The 3,068-nt window shown below is 39.6% G+C and overlaps 1 protein-coding gene across 1 annotated transcript in view; it reads left to right on the top strand.

Moving 5' to 3' along the window:
- Positions 1–3,068, top strand: part of LOC111224717 (Nance-Horan syndrome protein-like) — a 47,678-nt gene that overhangs the window by 12,057 nt on the left and 32,553 nt on the right. The window lies entirely within an intron of this gene.

The following is a 3,068-nucleotide window of genomic DNA, read 5'->3' as shown; positions in this document are numbered from 1 at the left end:
ACAGAGGGGTGTTTTTGTACTTTGCAGGGGTGCTGTTGGCAAAGAGCAGTCATGTTACAACAGACAGAGATAAAAAAAAAAGAGAGAAAATAGAGACTGAAGAAAATAAAACTGGACTTAATGATGAGTGAGCATGAAAAGGACCATTTTTGGTTCATCTTAACATGAGACACATTAATTTTACAAAGATATGATGATGAGTTTTTAAACCAAGTCATTTTTGACCACTCTTTGAATTTAAAACCAATTATCTAAATTTCATTGTGAGAGATTAGTTAAATCTACTGGGACTTGCACCTACAGGTTTTGGAGATATGGTTCCTTCTTCCTTGGCTGTTACTATACTAACCTATCATTGGAATCACCAGAGCTGTCAGTTGTTGTCGCCCGGTATTAGCAGGTGACAAAAATAGGATAGGGAGCCAATTATATCAATAATGTTGTGACCATGTGCTTGAGCAGGGTTCAGAATATGGACAGCAGAGATTATGAGTATCAACTGGGGATTTAGGGGCAAAGCGTGGGCAGTTGAGATGATTTTCAATGGAAGAGCTTCTGGATGGACTTAGTAAACTATCAGCGTAAGATGGAAACAGATGGAGTCAGAAAAAGCTTAGGAGAGGTTGTCTGCTGCTTGTTTTAAGGACTGAGCTTCTCTTAAGGAGTTCCTTAGAAACAGATTGGCTTTGTAAGAACCTTAGCACGCCGTAAAGAAGAGCCAACCTAATTGGACTACTAGCAACCCCTGCCTTGAAACACGCTCACCATACTGTGCAGACATATGCGTGTGTGCGCGCGTGTGTGTGTGTGTGTGTGTGTGTGTGTTTGAGTGAGAGAAAGAGAGGGAGAGAGAGATACTGCTCTACAGTTCCCAACAACATTACACATTGTGACCACACATTATAGATTAAACTAAATTTTAAACAAGTCTCTTTCCAAAGCAGCAACAAATCTGTGCTCATTAAACAAGCGTCCTATTGGTTGCTGATACACTGTGTTAAGGCGAGGTAAATTAATCCAATTTCACAGCGGGCTGGTGAGAGGTGAGGACAGCCGAGCCGAGGCTGCACTAATTAGCCATATATCTGTCACTATTGATTGTATCAGAGAGCCTACCAAAGCCTACCACTTTCTTATGCATCAAACACAAACAGACACATACACACCATGTACAGACACAGACACACACTCATGCACTCCTCACAACTACAACCCGTTTCCATCACAAACAGGCACTCCCTTTTTTAGGAACCTCTGATAACAGGAAGTCCAATTTATTTTCATACCTGAGCCACGCAAACGGTGCAGTGAGAAGTGACAATATAAGCAGAAGAGTGTGAGTATGCATTGTGGGGAGGCTGTGCATGCGTGTTGTATGCTCTGTGTCCTGCTTGATGAGTGCACCAATGTACCTCCGGATGACAGGCCGGAGATGCGTTAACTAAACGCTGCAGGCAGCCACAGCTGTTACAGAGGAGAGGAGAGGAGAGGAGTGGAGAGGAGAGGTGAGGAGAGGAGAGGTGAGGATATAAGAGGAAAAAAAACACTAAAGACTGGAAGAAATTGTTGAGCTGTGCGGTAAGAACGCCAGAAGAAGAGGAAGAAGACTTAGGAACAGTGGTGCTTTGAGCGAAAAGCTAACAATGACAGTGACAATGCTAGCAGGCTAATGTTAAGTAGGTTTAACATTTACTATGTTTGCCATCTTACTTTAGCATGTTAGCGTGACAGCTGGTATTTATTTGCAGATGCTTGGTGACAACAGATGAAAAGTTAAGGGATCACCAAAGATTATACAATTCATCCTGAGGAGAACATTAATGTTTGGACTAAATTTCATGGAAATCACTTTAATAACTATCAAGAATTTTTACTCAAAATTCCCATTGTCCACCTTGTGACACTAGAGCAAAAGTTGAGGAGTTATCAGTCATTAGGATTCATCCTGTGGGCACTATGGATATCTGTACTAAAATTTATGACAATCCATCTAATGTTGTTGAGATATTTCAGTCTGGACCAAAAAGTGGGAGAATTATATCAGAGGTGAGGGACAAAGAGTTGTTTATCCAATATTATACAGTACTAATACTGCAGATACAACATGTGTAAAATAATTACAGTATCCTGACAGATTCTGCTCCCATTCTATGATAGTAATTATCACCACAGAGTCGAATAATTACAGTAGCAAGAAATTACAATTAACCGATTGTGTGACTTACTGGGGACTCCCCATCACTATTGTGCATATGTGTGTGTGTGTGTGTGTGTGTGTGTGTGTGTTTGAGCCTTACCCAGCAGATTACTCCACTGAGGCCAAGTCCCTACAGATGACATGTGATAGCAGATTAATAGCCTAACATATTAAAGTCACAAACCCTATTATTTCCCCTTGTATCACTGCTTAATCAGTTAATATCTAACAGCTGAGAACTTCAACAGTCAGAGCTCCTCTGCGCCACCTTCAGCGTGATCTAAAATTAATCACACTCAATTGGTCTATGGTTCATCTTTTATGTACAATTGTTTACCTGTTAAGGACATAATGTAACTAAATGTGAGGACTGTGCAACTGATTATGACAGAAAACAAAAATCAAAGGACATTGATTGCACTGACTTGCAAAATATCTAATAGACACTAAACCCTTGACAATTGATTTATTTTACTAATTTTATAGTTGTTTTTATTTTATATTTGCTAAAATCAGGGAAAATGTTGAGAGAGAGTTGTGACATTTACAAAGATATATAAGAAAAATACAATAAAGTAGGCTGAAGTTCAGAAAACACTTTCAGCAAAGTAGGGAATAGTGTGACGTTGTTATAGAGCCATAAACACCACAGAGAGGTTGGATGGGTCAATAATGGGTGGATGGATTTTGTGCCTAAAACAAACTAATCATTAACTACAGAATATCAGAAATCTGTTTTATTTTTGCAAAAGTAACAATTTTGGAAAGCACTGACAAATGGTGTTTGCTGAAAAGGGGCAACAGATTAGAAAACACTTGAATGTGTTGTGGCGGAGGAACTAAGAGTTGCCAGATTGGGCAGTTTTCCATC

Source organism: Seriola dumerili, unplaced genomic scaffold, assembly GCF_002260705.1.
Source record: "Seriola dumerili isolate Sdu_G_001 unplaced genomic scaffold, Sdu_1.0 BDQW01000011.1, whole genome shotgun sequence".
NCBI classification, from domain to species: Eukaryota; Metazoa; Chordata; class Actinopteri; order Carangiformes; family Carangidae; genus Seriola; species Seriola dumerili.
This window is presented reverse-complemented; position numbering and strand designations above follow the sequence as displayed.